The sequence below is a fragment of the Pimephales promelas genome, chromosome 23 (assembly GCF_988280905.1).
Source record: "Pimephales promelas chromosome 23, fPimPro1.hap1.1, whole genome shotgun sequence".
Taxonomy (NCBI): domain Eukaryota; kingdom Metazoa; phylum Chordata; class Actinopteri; order Cypriniformes; family Leuciscidae; genus Pimephales; species Pimephales promelas.
This window is the reverse complement of record NC_142791.1, coordinates 16,285,935-16,303,906: the sequence shown is the minus strand read 5'-3', so window position 1 is coordinate 16,303,906 and position 17,972 is coordinate 16,285,935.

Here is a 17,972-nt window from a genome sequence, read left to right as displayed (position 1 = left end):
AAATTCTCTGAATCGATCCAGGATTGTTGAGGAGAGGAGAGAATAAATAACACAATAAACTGTTCTTTTCTGGACGCCAGACCGCGTAGCATGGCAAGTTGATGCTTTATCTCACAGACTGCTTTTCTCTCGCGTGTCAAGTGACCAGTGTAATCGCAGCTCTTGCGATTACAAAATCGCGGTGTCATCATATCGCGATTTTATCGCAAATGCAATTAATCGTTCAGCCCTACTTCCTACCCTCATATCCCCCTGAGACAAAAGATTTATGTATTTTTTGTCTGGAAAAAAAATCTTTTTGTGGAAGCTAAGCTAGCAGGCTCTTGTTCTGTGGAGAAAGCTGAGTATTAGGGGTTACCATCCTATTTTTCCCGGATGATGTCCGGGATTCAGCTTTTGCTTTCTTCAGTCGCCATTCATTGTTTACATGTACAGCTTTTGTTTCAATCTAACTGAATTCATTCCGATTGGTGAATCTGAATTAGTGTTTACATGAATGCTAAACAAGTGATCAGTTGTTGATGAGCGTTTTAACATTGTTAAGAAAATTCCCAGTCCTCCATGAAAGATACGAAAGCAGTGCGTCTCGCAGGTGTCGCTCATCGGCCTAACCTCGTCCTGCTTGCCACAGTAAACATAATGAATGACGACTGTAAAACGCAAAAGCCGAATCCCGGATGTTTTGGGGGATCTAGAAACACATTTTAGGGCAGACTCATCACGAAGACTCACTAGTAGCCTAGACTTGTTGTTTAACTACTGCGCTCTGATACCGGTAGGCGTGGCATCCTAGGGCAGCAAAGCAAGTGCATTCTGGGAGTTGTTGTCTTTCATCCACATAAGCCAAAAATAAATTTTCTAGCTTTTCTCAGTCTAGAAAGCTCCAAATTCAAAAATAATGTCACATTTCTTCTACATAAATGACCCATTTTAAGTACACATTCATCTTTCCAGAGGTAAAGGATCCCTTTAAATATGTTTTATTTTGCTTCCTAACAATGGGATACATTACCATATCATGATGTAGGTCACTGTCACATCTCTGGGACAAGATTGTATACACTGCACAACTGGATATTTATAGCACGAGCACAACCACGTTTTTTTTTTTTTTTTTTTTGCATGGACAGATGTCAAACTGTGTATTACCCATAATTGTGACACCTGTTTGTGTGTGTTGTTACTGTTAGAAAAAAAAAAAACCCTGCCCTCTACTGTCACACACAGTTGCTCTTCTTCGAGAAATACGCCCTAACTCTTATGTCAGATATGGCAATGACAGATCTGTGAGGGATTTGTTTTTTTGTGTCAGATGTTTTCATGAATCTGAACTCGCTGACTCTAAATATCAAAATGTCAGGTTGCTCTTAACACAACCATGGCTATGTATACATTCATCTCGATACATTTGAAAACAGAATTTTCACACTGTCAGTTCACAATAGTGTTTTCAAAAAGTTTCTCATCCACTTTGACAGGGAAACACACAAATCATCTTAGAGCATGCATAAAACATGACAACCATAAATACCATATCAAATGGCTTACAATATGCGTCACACGACTAAAAATGCATCGTTTTTTTTTTTTTCCAAATACCTCCATTATCACAGTCCACACTTAAATGCAGAAATAGCATTTTTAAATGTATCTACTTGGTTAAGCATCTTCAAAAATCTTAATTTTCACAGGACAAAAACAAGTGCAGACAGAATCTGGCCAAAATATGCATTTAAAATGTATCTGGATTAACATAGACGAAGCCTGTCATATAGGTTTGGCCATGAAGGTAAAACAAGCCAAATTTGAATTGATCTTAAATTCATTCCACCCAATTATATGTGAAGTGTGTGATTTGTGCAACACCGAATGAAAAAATAATGTGAATTCCTGAACAATTTCCAAAAACCACCAATGTTGTTGGAATGGTTTTTGGAAACCACCAAGGGGACAAACTCACACCCTTGCTTGAGCCGGTGTTGCTGTATTGGGGTAGTCGGTACACCCAAACAAACATGTATTGCACATAGAGCCACCTAATGAACTTAAACCTTAAAGTGTAAATTGCAGGTTATTTTTTTTTAAGATAATGCAATATGCTTACTAAACATAACGATAAGAACCACCCACAATTGTTTTGTTTTTTTAAACACCAAACACCAGTGGTTTTAACATACCTCCTCCATTCCACTAGTCTAAACGGCAAGTAGAATAGCAGTTATATTAGAGACCTAGCTAGCAAAAATGGTTAAATGTTGTCTTTGTGTGGTATGCAGTGTTATAGTCGAGACCCGTTCACTCGAGTCCAAGTCGAGACCGGGACCAAAGAGAGTCGATTCCAAGTCGAGACCGAGACCATAGAGAGTCAAGTCCGAGTCGAGACCGAGACCATAGAGGGTCGAGTTCGAGTCGAGACCGAGACCATAGAGGGTCGAGTCCGAGTCGAGACCGAGACCATAGAGGGTCGAGTCCGAGTCGAGACCGAGACCATAGAGGGTCGAGTCCGAGTCGAGACCGAGACCAAAGAGAGTCGAGTCTGAGTCGAGGCCGAGACCAAAGAGAGTCGAGTCTGAGTCGAGACGAGACCAAAGAGAGTCGAGTCTGAGTCGAGACCGAGACCAAAGAGATTCAAGTCCGAGTCAAGACCGAGACCAAAGAGAGGCGAGTCCGAGTCGAGACCGAGACCATAGAGGGTCGAGTCCGAGTCGAGACCAAGACCAAAGAGAGTCGAGTCTGAGTCGAGACCGAAACCAAAGAGAGTCGAGTCTGAGTCGAGACCGAGACCAAAGAGAGTCGAGTCTGAGTCGAGACCGAGACCAAAGAGATTCGAGTCCGAGTCAAGACCGAGACCTAAGAGAGGCGAGTCCAAGTCGAGACCGAGACCATAGAGGGTCGAGTCGAGACCAAGACCAAAGAGAGTCGAGTCTGAGTCGAGACCGAGACCAAAGAGATTCAAGTCCGAGTCGAGACCGAGACCAAAGAGAGTGGTGTCCGAGTCGAGACCGAGACCAAAGACAGTCGAGCCCGAGTCGAGACTGAGACCATAGAGGGTCGAGTCCGAGTCGAGACCGAGACCATAGAGGGTCAAGTCCGAGTCTAGACCGAGACCAAAGAGAGTCGAGTCCGAGTCGAGACCGAGACCATAGAGGGTCGAGTCCGAGTCGAGACCGAGACCAAAGAGAGTCGAGTCCGAGTCGAGACTGAGACCAAAGACTGTCGAGCCTGAGTCGAGCCTGAGACCAAAGAGAGTCGAGTCCGAGTCGAGACTGAGACCAAAGACTGTCGAGCCTGAGTCGAGACGAGACCAAAGAGAGTCGAGTCCGAGTCGAGACCAAAGACAGTCTAGCCCGAGTCGAGACCGAGACCAAAGAGAGTCGAGTCCGAGTCGAGACCAGAGAGGTGAATAACCTAAGGTTGGGTCTCAAACCAGACTTAAAGATATCTTCAAGAATATGTAAATATTTGGTGGTAACAATAAAATTGGCACCATACTCAAACAGTAAACCAAATATACCATGGAATCATGTACACTGTAATGATAAAAAGCCTACATAGTGGTGTAAAGGTAATTTTATTATAATTATGGCTTACAATTATTACAATCAGTAAGTGCTCTTTCACATAACATTACTGCACACAAATTCTGTGGCTCTTATATGCAAACTGAATTATGGATGAAAAGGCAGACATTTTCAATAGATAGTTGAGCTAGAGGCTAAACATCACATCTGACCTGGGTCCTGCTGCATTCGCGTGCCGCGAACGTTATAGTCTCAAGTCATGCGCAGTTGCGCACAAGAAAGTCCGCAATAATTGGACGTTTCAATCAAACAACAATTTAAAGAAGTATTAACACACAGTAATTATGGAGCTATTAATATGACAAAATTATTTGAATTTGTAAATTTGAATTATTTGCAAGTGTAATCTAACAAAGTTGAATATTAGGTGGTAATTTATAGTTCTCAATTTGATTTTTTTTAACGAATATTGAACATTTGGAATTTATCAAACTGAAAGGTTTTTATGGCTGAATTTTATAGACATGTATTTTCAAACAGCTAGTTTTTTTTCTGAATTCAAATACTGCAATATTCAGTTTAAAAAAAATACATATTCAAGTATTCAAGCTGAAGAAATTCAGAACTTCAAATTGAGTTTTCTAAAATTCAATCTCAAAAAATCAGGTCTTAACGAAAGTAGGTCACTAGTCATCCACTGGGAAGAGTAGATGATCTCAGAAAGTCGAAGACATCATTGTGGCCAATGGGCTTTATGCCCAGCTGCACTACTTCCTGAACTTCAGCCAGCTTCTTGTTTCCTATCTGCCATTATTGGCCAAATTGATTGATTCAGGTGTGTCTGATTATTGTTGCCATGACAACTGAGGTTAGGCACACCTGGATTAATCAATTTGGCCAATAACTGCAGACAGGAAACAAGGAGCTGGCTGAAGTTCAGGAAGTAGATGAGCTGGGCATAAAGCCCATTATGGACTGCAGAAGGCTGAATGTGGTGGTGGTTCAAGAGGCTGCCACTCTCTGACTCTGATCATGAATCGCCCGGAGTGATTAAACATGGATTATGTTTATATGTTAGGTAGCGTTCTCAGCACATGAGACATTTGTCCAAGAGGTCTCTGGTGTCAGTTTATTTTGAGTAAAATTGATTAGAACACCACCGTGTCTACTACACAGACAGGACGCAGGCGGTGCGACTCAGCTTGAAGCGACTGTTGCAAAGAGAAATAGGATGGGGAATCCGTGTACTGTTGGGGATTTCACGGGTTGCGTCGCTCCGCTCAGTTTATCAGTTTATCACTAGCAGTTTCTCTAAATAAAGCTGGCTAGCATTTTTAGTCTGTCCCGATAGAACCCCTTTCATTTATCTTCCAAAGAAACTACAGCGTGTCGTTAAAATGTAAACTAATACTGCGCTGTCTCTCTGTCGCTTTTTCTGGAATGTTTAGTCGCTCCTTTGTGAAGTTCTGAAGGCGTTGCACTTTACACTTTAACATAAAATTAGACTTTAACATAAAACATCCCAGATCACCTTTAACGTACGTGAGGTGTGTATCTTGCCCTCTATTATGCTAGTCTAATATATGCAATCCAATGCCTCTTAATGGGTAACTACTGCAGGAATACCAAATATATTATTATAGAAATAACTATCAAGCCTCAGAGATGCTCATGAGTCAGTCATGCTGACACACAGTTGTTGAATTCTCCTGTACACGTGCCACTTGACTGGTTTTGACATTTAACTCATAAACCATGGGCAGACATCTCCAGGGGATTCTTGGACATGACGCTCTCATAACAAGGTAGACCGATACACATTCACTCTTCCTGCACACATGGGTTGAGAATCGGAGGCCTGAATCATTACGGCCCAGAGCAAAGTTTCAAATCCAATTACGATTCAGCAACGTTTCAGTGGCTTGTATTACAATTGTGATGACCTTGGGTGTCCCTGGAGAAATACAAGGGCGGACAGAAGCTCACTATGAACTTTTTAAAAAACATTTGCTTTTGAATAATTCAGCGGTCAAACAAATACATGAAGCACGACAGTGGGATAAAGACCATTCAACATGTATAAGACTTGCAAAATATTGATATATAAAATGTCTTCAATCAACATATATATATATATATATATATATATATATATATATATATATATATATATATATATATATATATATATATATATATATATATATATATATAATTTAACACATTTAATTTTCCCTTAATTTTCAGCGGATCCTTCAGAAACAAATGTAATATGTGGATTTGGTGCTCAGAGACATTCATTATTTATATAAAAGTTGAAAATGGTTTGAGTAATTAAAAAAAAAAAAAAATCATTATATTAGAGTACCAGAAGTTACCTTCCTTTATTGGACATAGAGCAGAAGTGTGTAACTGGGACAAACCAACATTCATACGCATGCAGGCTCGATAACATATACAGCAAGAGAAGTTACATCCATTCCTTAAATATTCCATGGGTAAATTACATTTGAAGTCAATAGACAGTGCTGAAGGCACATCCTGCTGAAAGCATTTAGATTCAGATGCCAATAAATGGTAGTAAAATGATCAACACACAGATTTTTGCCTGTCTCATGGAAAAAAATATTGGCAAGGAGTTTTCATCACAATCCAGAAGACATTTGGTTTGATATTAATCTTGTTTCGAGGGATCAATATGCTCTAAAAGCAAATTGGCCTGTGCCTTTAATCACCCTGAATGCTGCAAGTTGCTTAAAGCCCAATTATGCTGGTGATGCATGTTTGTATAAAAGCTTCCTGTTTCTTTCTGCAGATTTAAAGGCAGCTTTCTACAGCTGGGTTGCGTTCATGTTATTTTAATTAAACATACAGAACGGCACAGTCTATATTGTATAAGGTTGTTTACTTTTTGCAAATAACTGGAATGTGACATTGAATCTCAGAACAAAAAGCTGATGTTTGATGTGTCCTTGCTTCTGTGTTTGATGTGTCTTGTTTCATGTTTCTTGCTTCTTGACAAAATACTGTACATTCAGACACTATTGCAGCTGAACGTTTTTCCACTCCGTCACAATAATTGATTTTATTGATAACAAGTTACAGTGTTTGATTTCTACTATAATTAAATTATAATTAATTATAAATAAGTTTATAGACCATGTGTTCCTAAATTGTCACATTTTACCCTTTTATAGAAATACTACCTTAAAATGAAGTTCAAGTTGAAGTGAGAGGTTCTAAATGAAACTTTAAATACACAGAGACAAGTATACTTGGTGTATAGGAAAATCTAAAGATTTTTAGCAAGCAAGCCAAGCCAGACACACGTCTCATAATAATGATAATAATCATTAAAGATGCACCAATACTAAATATCTCCGTGATAGTTGGATTTGTCTTAAGGAAAAAAAAATGCTCCCAAATAATGCTGCAAACTATACAGGGAACCCTCTCATTTGGTCCACTATAATATTAGAGGTTAAAATGAACAACGGAATTATTAAATTCAACTGCTATTTATCTCCAGATATAATATTTGCACTCTAATAAAAGCTGGAATGTACAGTATACAACTGTATACAACTCAGTTGCACAAGTAGTTTAAACACTCATTTTTAGTGAAAATTTATAAAAAAAAAAAAATAAAAAATAAATACATATTTTTAATATTAACAGTAAGTAAGCTCTTCTCTAGTGTTTTTATAGCTAACTCATGAACTGTGAACACTGGATGACTTTCCTGAGGTAAATGCAACATTAAGTTATACTGTTCTCAAGCTGTTTTATTGACATCTTTCTGCGATTGAAACTCAGATTGAGGGATTACATAAGTGCAGCGATTCTGTAAGGTACATCACAAACGACACGCATGACAATAGTGAGCCTACGTGTGACGTACAACACAGAAGCGCTGTGTTACTATGTGAGCTAACTCAAGGCCCACAGAGAAGGAAATGTATAGTTGATTAAAGTCGTTAATTTACTTCTTTTTTTTTTTGCACACAAAAAGTATTCTCGTCTCTTGATAAACTTAAGATTGAGCCACTGTAGTCACTCAGACTATTTTAACGATGTGATGTCTTTTTTGGGCCGGCAAGTTTCAGTCCCTAGAAGCCTATGGAGGAGTGAGACAGCTCTCAGATTTCATCAAAAATAGACTACCTTCATTTGTGTTTTTGGGTGAACTTTCCCTTTAACATTGCTATTTTTAACCGTTAAAGCCTTATTGACCGTGTTAGCATGGCATAAATTCAACACAAGATATTTTCTTCACACACTGTGTGAGTTGCAGTCGGTCATGCTTTTCCTCACCCTTTTGATTGGCAGGATTTGATCATCATCGTTTTTTAAACAATCGGCCATTGGCCGTAGCGAATATAATACCTAGCAATAATCGTTATCGATTATTGGCCGATACATTTTCTATTAGCCTAGGCATACTCACCATAGCCTATTGATGCATCCCCGACACACACGCACACACACAAAAAAAAAAAAAAAACTTTAGTTGCTGTTTCATGATCAGAATGCCAATTACAGACAAAGTATTACAAAACAAGCAATCAAAAAAATATTCGGAGCTATATAATTGTAATTCTAAGGACATAATTCATCTATCTATCTATCTATCTATCTATCTATCTATCTATCTATCTATCTATCTATCTATCTATCTATCTATCTATCTATCTATCTATCTATCTATCTATCTATCTATCTATCTATCTATCTATCTATTCTGTTGTTGAAAGAAGTCTCTTCTACTAAATATACACAATATATTTCAATGAATTATTTAGCTATTTAACTGTTTTCTATGTGATGAATATATATTTTAAACTGTGATTTATTCTGTGATCAAAGCTGAATCATTCAGCATCATTACTTCAGTCTTCAGTGTCACATCATGTTTCAGAAATCACTCTAATATCCGTATTTTAAAATATAGTAATTGCAGTTATTTAAACTGTAATAATATTTTATAATATTACTGTTTTTACTTAAATAAATCTTTAATGAGCATATGAGACTTAAAATGTCCCTATATTTAATTACATTAAATAAATTGAATTTAATTTTTTAGAAGGACATTTCAAAGAATGCTCTGATGAAGTTATTTTAAAACATCAAAAATCTTTAATTGTGTTTTGTGCCCAACACCAAGTTTACTTTAAGAGTTTCCTTACTGTCAGTGCCTTGTGTGTGAGAGAGATTTCACTCTGAACTCATCTGAGTACGAGAACAAGCAAATGTAAACTCAAAAATCTGTTTGATAAAATGGAGCCATGCTGCCCTGAACATTAGACTGTCCTTTGACTGGTCTGAACCTGCATTTGGAAACAATGCAATACAAACTGCACATATGGGGATCAGCTCTGTCACACTCTCAAAGTCAGCACTTTTTTATGGGATTTTGTGGCCAGTCAAAAGACGAGGACTTCCTATTGTCCCCATTGAATATCCTCACGCCGCAGTGTTGATCCTAGTGAATCACTCTATACGGGATGATTATGACTGGCACTGCAGATATACAGACTCTTTCTGCAGGCAACAGCAGGTTTTTAGGTCATAAACTGCAGCATTCATCACTCTATAAACCATATGATAAAATAGTGACAAGTCTCTCTCTCTCTTTCTCTCTCTCTCTCTCTCTCTCTCTCTCTCTCTCTCTCACACACACACACACACACACTAAACGCATTAACCTAAACATTAACTCTGGGTTTAGGCAGGAATATTGAAATCAATTTGAAAGTATGATGCCTTTTTTTAAATTAAAAGCTAGCAAAGAATGAACAGCCCGTTATCATCCCAAGGCGTCATATACTGACGCTTTTGCCAATGCGTAGACATCCAACACATATGGTACCCTTTAGCATCAATATGAGACGCAGATATATATGGGACAGAAGACGCTTCCGGTCAAACCCTAACCCTACCCCAGACCTAAATCTACCTCTATACTCTGTGCGTGTTATATTGACGCTAAAGGGTGCCATGTGCGTTGGCTGTCTACGCATTGGCAAACGCGTTGTATGACACCTTGGGATGAGAATGCATTGGAATAAACCAATCACTTATAAATAAATACATAAATAAATGACATACAGACACGATAAATGCACTTTTGATTAAAAGTGCTTATGTGCTGACACAGGTATCTTTAAAATTCATTTGGAGACCCGGAACTGGCCGTAAATATTTATGTAGCAAAAACAATTGTAGGTCAAGATAAAATTAGTATTTCACCCTCGACTGTCCCTGTTTTATTGGCCGGATAATAAAATTGACACAAAACTTTTATAATTACTTTTTTTTTTTTTTTTTGTGCTGACTGCTCACTTTTAGATATGCTGTGTGCTTTCTGATGAAAACGAGTCTTGATTCAGAACTACTGGGGAAAAATATAGACCTGCAGGAAATTAGACTTGGATTTCTCACGATAATCTGGTTCAAATGAATTCAAAATAAATTTGGTCAAGTTTATGAAATCTATGGCTCAATCACTATGATTTTCATTTCACCATTTGATATTTTTAAGAGCCTCCTAACTAAATAAATGGTTACACTTCAAAATAAGGTGTAATTTGTTAACCTAGTTAATACTCATTAACTAAGTTGGGGTATGAGGTGGTGATGGCACATTGGATATGACACATGCCTTTGGTGTGAGAAACCCAGGTTCGAAACCACTGTGAGAAAAAAATGTGTCCCTGAGCAAGACACTTAACCCCTAGTTGCTCCAGAGGCGTGCGACCTCTGACATATGTAGCAATTGTAAGTCGCTTTGGATAAAAGCGTCAGCTAAATGAATAAATGTAAATGTAAGTTCATGTAGTTCAATGTCTGTACGACCCCAATCGACTTTTACTTAAGAAAAAAAAAAGGTTCCCTTCATCTCAGTGGAATAAGATTTTGTGACTTTTCATACATTATCTATCTATACATGTACAAAAAACTGGGCTTGATTCGGTAGTTCTGACTACCCTATCTCACGACCAATTCGTACGAATTCGTACGAGTGATTAAAAAGTGGCTAATTCGTACTAATTCGTACGACCTCACTCGCGCGAATTCATACGATTTGTCTAAACCCACGTGACGGTTATGTTTAGGGGCGGGGTCAGGGGTAGGTCATTCGTACGAATTCATACGAATTGGCCAATTCGTAAAATATGTACGATTTAGCAAAAATCGTACTAATTTGTAAGACTGAGGTCGTATGAATTGTTACGAATTAGCCACCTCGTAAAATTCGTACGAATTCCCGTGAGATCGGGTTGGTTCTGAAGGTATGTGAAAAAATGTTTACACGACGGGTATTCGGGGTCAATATGACCGCACATTGAAACTAAATGGGAAATGTGAAAAAAAAGAAACAAACAACAAAAATGTATATATATATATATATATATATATATATATATATATATATATATATATACAGTATATATTCTTCATGTGTCAAAGAAAAAAAAAATCCGGCATGAATATGAAATTTTTTACACAGAAATGAAGGCCTAGCACTAGAGCATAAATGTAATGTATCATAAAAAAATAATACTTCATATGCAAGCTAATGGTGTAGTTGAGGAATTGTGTGGTATAAGGATACAAAAGTACTTTATATCTCCAAAAACACAGCATTAATGAATAGATGAGAAGTAAACAAAAAAATATATATATTATTTGTATGATTAAAAAAATGTTTTGTATATTTTTTGTAGTGTAAACAGGAAACGAAGACCATTTGAAGGTTAAACATACAACTTTTTATAGATTAATAAAGGTCATAGAAATTTTGTTCATTCATAGATTCTCTAATTCATCTGTGGGTAACACTTTATTTTGATAGTCCACTTTAGACATTCAACTAACTATAAGTAACTTTGCTGCTACATGTCAACTAACTATCATTAGAGTAGTTGACTGTCAGCTTAATATCTGCTAACACTTTATTTTGTTGGTCCCTCAACAGACATTCAACTGACTGTAAGTAACTTAGAAACTACAAGTGAAGTCAACTTGTTCTCCTAACCTGAACCCTAACACCTAACCCTAACCTAATAGTCTACTGACAGTCTACTACAGCCTACTAATACTCTAATGACACTTAGTTGACATGTAGTTGAAAAGTTACTTATAGTTCAACGCATTCTCACCCCAAGGCGTCACCTTTGACCATGCTTCAATATAAGTGACTATCAAAATAAAGTGTAACCCATCTGTGTAACAGAATTGGCTCTTTCGTTTTAAGCTGAAATTAAAAAACAGAAAGAGGAATTTGAATTAATGAATCTATATCATGAACTTGACCCTTCATCATTTGAATTGCACTTCTTGGTTACGGCTGCTGAATTAAACAAGCTTACAGAACTGTGAACAGCATCTGTCAAATATGCCCATGAAAGTTCCAGATTAGATATTATTCTTCAGTAGGCTAGAATAAAATGATAATGAACAGAACCATGTTCACTTTGTATCTGTTAAGTTATTAACACTAATTTACTATAGGGTAGAAAATAACCTATTACTTATTCATTTTGATGTTTTTGAATGCAAAAAGCAAGCAAACCTCAGACAACAATATAATATGTTTTAAAAAGCCACTTCATAACCCCTTTAGGAAAATGTACATGTTCTTTGTTGATTGATGACACATTTAGTTAGGAATGGGCTAAAACTTATACTTTATTCTGTAGAATGACGTTCTTAAGATCTATTTAAAGATTTGGAAAAACAAATGCCACTTGAATCTTAGGTTCCCTAAATGTGACCCTACAACATCGTTTTACCCTTTTTGTTTATATAATTTACCAGCCCGTTCTCATCCCGTCATATACCAATGCTTAGACATCAAACGCACATGGCACACTTTAGCGTCAATTTGAGACGCAGATATATATGGGCCAGAAGGTGCCCCCTAGTGGTCTAACCGTAACCCTACCCCAGACCTAAACCTACCCATACTCTGTGCGTGTTTTGAGGCTAAAGGGTGCCATGTGCGTTGAATGTATATAAGCGTCAGTATGACACACTAGGATGAGAATGTGTTGAACATAAGAACTGCATTTTACACTATACAAATTCAGAAAACAGAAGCACGGGACACAGAGAGAAAAAGGCACATGACAACAGTTGCTATTGATTATTAACAGTTGATGTCTATGGAATTTCACCTGAATAGACATAATTTATTAAATATGCATGTAAATACAACATAAATTAAGCTAAATTATTAGTATAGGAGGCATTTCAAATACTGGTTATTTTCATATGTTATATGATGTTATGAAGCTATAATGAAATAAATGTAAAAATAAAATTTAAAAAAACTATTACTTTATATAAATGTATTGGATTTTCACCTTAATTAATTTTGAATTAGAAGTGCAAGTCTGCATTCAGTTTGATAACTAAAATCAAAGTCAGCAGTTGGATTGGCATTTATCAAAAGATTATCAAATAACCCTGCCATGTAGGCCTACTAATCTTTAAGATCATTTATTAAGATTGCTTTGTGTAGTGAAGGTCATTTAAGGTCATGCGTTGGTGTTTAATGGAATCTGAATAAAATAATGAAGGAAAACTTCAATTACCTTTCCTCTCAGTTTTCATTTTCATTTAGCCACACATGATTGATTATAAGACCAAGATTAAAACTCGATCTTGAAACCAATCGCTTTAAGATAGAATAATAGTTTTACACCATCCATTTCCTGCTGTATTAAAGAGAATCAGATTAAGGTCTCTATGTGAATATCAGTTTCATCTCCTCTTAACAATATAAGAAGTTGTGGGTGTTGCTAAATGGGGTAAAGGTGGGGGGCCAGAACCATGGGTGACCACCAAGAAACTGAACACACACTCGGAGCAGTGGGTAGCCATGTTTTATACATGTTTGTTACAAGTTCGACTCTCTAATCCCAACTTTTATTAAAGTCTTGTCTTAAAAAAAACCTCACTATTTCCTCCATTACTTCATTGAACTAAAAGTGGAGCATATTACAACACGGTTTCACAGACACAGTAGGTCTTAGTTAAACTATGACATGTGAATTGCTTTTATAAACATGCCTCAGAAATATATATATATACATTAGTCTGGGACTAGGCTGTGAAACCGGACACGTGGAGTTGTCACAGTGGGAACCTGGCATTAAAACATTGATTTTGTTAGACAGAAATTGCCCTTAATTAATTGTATAACATTAGGTAAATCAAAAATATCCCACGTATACTTATTTTCCATATAATTCCGACAGGATTTATTAGGACTAGCCTGTATTTATAAGCACTATTTTAAGATTTTTAATTACTTATTCTTCCAAATATAGTGATATGATTCAATGGCCAAAACTTTTTTTCCTGTCAAAATACAATGAGTAGACATTTAATGTTATTATTAATATTAGTACTACATATATGCACGTTTACATTTGTGCTGAGGTTAGAAATAGTGCATCAAATGTTGTAATTTAGAATACAGGTATGTAAATTAATTAATACATTTGAATTAAAAATAAAATAAAATTGACAATTCAAAGAAAATTATCAAATGCCCTGCATGGGAAGGGGGGAAAATATTAGACCATATTGCCATCTTGTGGTAAAAGTAGCTTTTTAAACTGCAAATTAGGTAGTGTGCCTTTAATACACTGCTGTTGTCCATTGTTTCTCAAACCCTGTCCTGTGTACTTGACATTTCACATCAATACACAAGACATTTAATTACACTGTTATTGTCACTCTTATTGAAATGAATCAGATGTGTAGTCAAAACATGCATCACTGTGGGACATTATTTGAAGAAGCATATGCAAATCAGTTTGTTTTATTTTGGCTGATAGATAAGAAAAAGGTCAGGATGAAAACAGAAGCGCCGCTGAGACTCATTACATGTGGATTGACAGTCAGCTAATCCACATTAAAGCACAAGAAAGAAATTAATTAAAACAGAAAATAAACAAACATTAATTAATTAGGTAATTTGATATACATTATATTAAAGCTTTTAGAGAACTCTTAACATGCAAACTGTTCAGTCAAGGTAATGTATGTGTGAATTTAAAATTGCCTTATGATTCAACAATGAAAGTTCACAGAGACATTACATTTGTCTTAAACCTTAGTCCACTTCTGTTGGAAAAACACAGGCAAATAAAATTGCTATTTCTAATATATCTCTATTGTACAACATGTAGCCATGTTGTTGCAAGAGGAAACACTGCCAGTCACCAAAATTAAATTATGGTGCATGCCAGATAAAAAAAAAAAAAAAAAAAAAAATCACAGGCGAGTGACATTTCAAAGCATCTCTGCTGTCTATTGTGCAAATTGTAGTTTGATTTGTATATTTACAGTGAGGAAAATAAGTATTTGAACACCCTGCTATTTTGCAAGTTCTCCCACTTAGAAATCATGGAGGGGTCTGAAATTGTCATCGTAGGTGCATGTCCACTTGAGAGACATAATCTAAAAAAAAAAAAAATCGAGGTTTTAACATTTGAAAATGTTTCAAGGTTCTTTAAACGATTCCAGACGATGAATAAGGGTCTTATCAAGTGAAATGATCCCTCATTAAAAAAAAAAAAAAAGTTTAATAATAAAGTTTTATAAGCTCAAATGCTTGCCTTGCTATGTGCTGCAATCCACGTTCGTGACTCTCCTGTTAGAACTCGTTCATCAAAATGAGCAAATCTTTTTCCAAGTAAATTTTTTTCATTTTGTTTGTTGAATGAACCAAATGACTTGGAAAAAGATGCTAGAATGTTTTCATCAAAAAACTTAATTTCTTTTCGACTGAAGAAAGAAAGACATGGATATCTTGGATGACATGGGGGTGAGTAAATTATCAGCAAAAGTTGTTTTTCAAAAGTGAACTACTCCTTTAACAGCCCAGCAAACAATATTATGATATAAAGTTCGGTAACACTTTACAGTAAGGTTCATTAGTTAACATTAGTTAACTACATTAGTTAACATGTACAATATGTGAACAATACTTCTTCAGCATTTATTAATCTTAGTTAATATTAATTCCAACATTTACTAATACGTTATTAAAATCAAAGGTTGTATTAGTTAACATTAGTTAATGCACTGTGAACTAACATGAACACACAATGAACAGCTGTATTTGTATTAACTAACATTAACAAAGATTAATAAACACTGTAACTAATGCATTGCTCATCGTCAGTTCATGTTAGTTAATGCATTTACTAATGTTAACTAATGAACCTTATTGTAAAGTGTTACCTAAAGTTCTTTGGCGTAGGCCCCATCCATAGTTCACAATCCGACGGTCCGGAATCTGCATTTCCTGCCTGAAGTACCTCTTTTATACTGTAGAACAAGTATTAGAACATGATTGGATAGATGATTGGATAGAAGGTAATAAGTGACATAACAACTGAGTCCTCCAGGCAGAACTTATGCTAAAGCTTTCATTTCTCTAATGCAGTGGTCCTCAAAACAGCATATTTCAGATGTCTCTATCTTATCTGACACACCCATCTGAAATCTGGGTCAGTCATTCACGTTCGATATTACATCAGAATGACTGATGAACTGGGATCTCGCCTGAGAGCCCAATCATCTTCGAATGGTAACAATGGACAGTGATATTTGCAGCTGCTCAGGTATAAAGGTATAAAGACAGCATGCAGACACTCACAAATAAATTTTTCACTTTGAGCGGTTCATCTGATTACTCGCTTCGCACTCATCGTTCGTGTTGGTGTGAGAGAGAAGTTCTGTAAAGTGTTGGAGCCCCTCCGTAGGAAGACACCGCCGCCCATCTCAGCCACCGCTTAATCCTCCAAGTGGTCGGTGAAACACCACCCCTGAGACGGGTGACCCGGAGATGGACGGGGCTGCTCGTCCCTCAGGGGAGGGCTGGTCGGAGACTATTTATATTTGTCAAATTTCTGTTCCGCCACTGGCCTCACGGATGACGGTACCCATATTTTCAACAAAATAGCAGTTTCTTTAATCTCTGACTCCCAAGAGGTGTTGGTTGACAGTGAGCGACGATATGCCTTGCCACTCTCATCCCCCTCTTATTTCGCCAGCAGGCAGGAGTTTGCAGTTCAAGGACTCAATGCCACTTCACATGTCTCCAGCCACAACACACACTCACGGCCTCCAAGCCGGGACGCTGTACCTTCCAGGTCAGGCCCCTGTGCTCCACCTCGCTGCCCAACCGCGAGGACGTCTGTCCCATTACTGCTTCTTGCACGGTGTCTGTAACACCTTAAAGCAACACATGTTGTCACCAAGAAAGGAGAAGTTGAGGCTTCATTTGAAATAGAGCTCTGTACGTTAACAAAGATGTTATCAATGGTCCATTTTGTGATTTACGATGCCAAAGAATGGACATGCATTTTTCCACAGTACATAAATTAAATGCAACTGATCGTCACACAGAATTAAAAACTTAAAGGAAAAAATAATATTGGAAAACCTGCAAGAGCTGCAGACTGCAAACCCCAAATCCACAATGGTTTCAAGCTTGGACAGTGACCAGTGTCAACTATTTTCAGATGAAGATCAATGTGATGATACTGGAGAGGGGAGGAGAGAAAGGGCAGTGGAAGGGCGAGGACCTGCTCTTTCCAAATTAATGAATAAACACTTGCTTAGGCTCCGGTAGGCTGAAAAGTCCAATGCAAACCTATGTGCTCTTATTGTCATCCTTAGAGCAAGAATTAGGTGTCTGGACCTCAGGTGGCAAGAAAAGTCTCCACCACTACCTGAACGTCACAAATATTTTCAAATTATGAAGTCTGGCTGATATGAGTACAGACCCATCCTACAAACATATACAAAACTGTAGACAGAGGCTTATAACTGTTCAAAACGTCCTTATTGATGCCTTTGGATGAAACTCTTCCTTGGGGAAACCCTTCCAAGGGACTTGACAGAGGAATATTTGAGTCAAGCAGCTAAATACTGCCCAACCGTTGTAAAACACAAGCTCACGGCACATTATTCTACTATTGTGAAGTTACACAGGCATGGATACGGGTTCATGCCGAAGGTCGAAGATACATTATTATCTCTCCTTTGCTTGCAGGCCTGGTAGAGTTACATCTGGCCGAGTTAGCAAAAGCTATACAAAAGTAATTTTGCAGGAATACCATGCTGATCTCCTGAAATAGCTGGACTACAGTGAGAGAGTTTAATCGTTCATCGACAGGTTTTGAGGAGGCAAAAAAATATCTGTGGTGTTAAGTATGGTTCAAATCAGGTGACTTGGTTTGGATCTAGTTCCTATAGAAAGGGCCCAGAAGGACAGTGTAGCTTCACACCTCGACCAGTCGTATCTCCATTCTCTCCTGATTCCCTCAGAAAACTGGATGACCAACCACCACTTTGGCATTTTGGGGAGCAGCAGTCTCCAGTTGTTTTTTTTTTTTTTTTTTTGCCCAATCTCTGCTCAGC